Source organism: Elephantulus edwardii, unplaced genomic scaffold, assembly GCF_000299155.1.
Source record: "Elephantulus edwardii isolate Elephantulus edwardi_28Jun2011 unplaced genomic scaffold, EleEdw1.0 scaffold00028, whole genome shotgun sequence".
Taxonomy (NCBI): domain Eukaryota; kingdom Metazoa; phylum Chordata; class Mammalia; order Macroscelidea; family Macroscelididae; genus Elephantulus; species Elephantulus edwardii.
The window spans coordinates 12,754,149-12,754,633 of NW_006399778.1; positions in this window are offsets into that span (position 1 = coordinate 12,754,149).

Below are 485 nucleotides of genomic sequence, written 5' to 3' on the forward strand. Positions count from 1 at the left end.
CTGCCTTGTTGAGGCTTCTCCTAGTCTCCCTCCTAGTAGCAGCCGAAAACATTTCCCAAACACAGGCAGGAACAGAGCGTCCCCTTCACTTAAGCTCTTCACTAATACTCCATTGTTCCTTGCATAAAGGTCAATGGGGACAGGCTGAGGCTTTTCACAAGGACAGTGGTGACCTTCTAAAGACAACAATAACTCTAAGCCAAGGATTTTTATGAGCTCTCTATAAAGAACCGGAGAATTTATATGGTGACAGCTGTCCAAAGCCTGTTCCCACTGGAGGGACGAGTCCCTTAGCCTTCATGTCCTCACAGGCCCCCCACTGCCAACGAGGCCAGGCTGAACACACCACCATACTTTCAGAGGCTCAGATCTCATGGGAGACTTTCACCTTCCCCACATTTCAAGGTTCAGGAACTCTCAACCATCAGACTAACTGCAGGATGAATTGAAAACTGAGGTCCCAGAGTCACCTTTCTGGTGAAGCG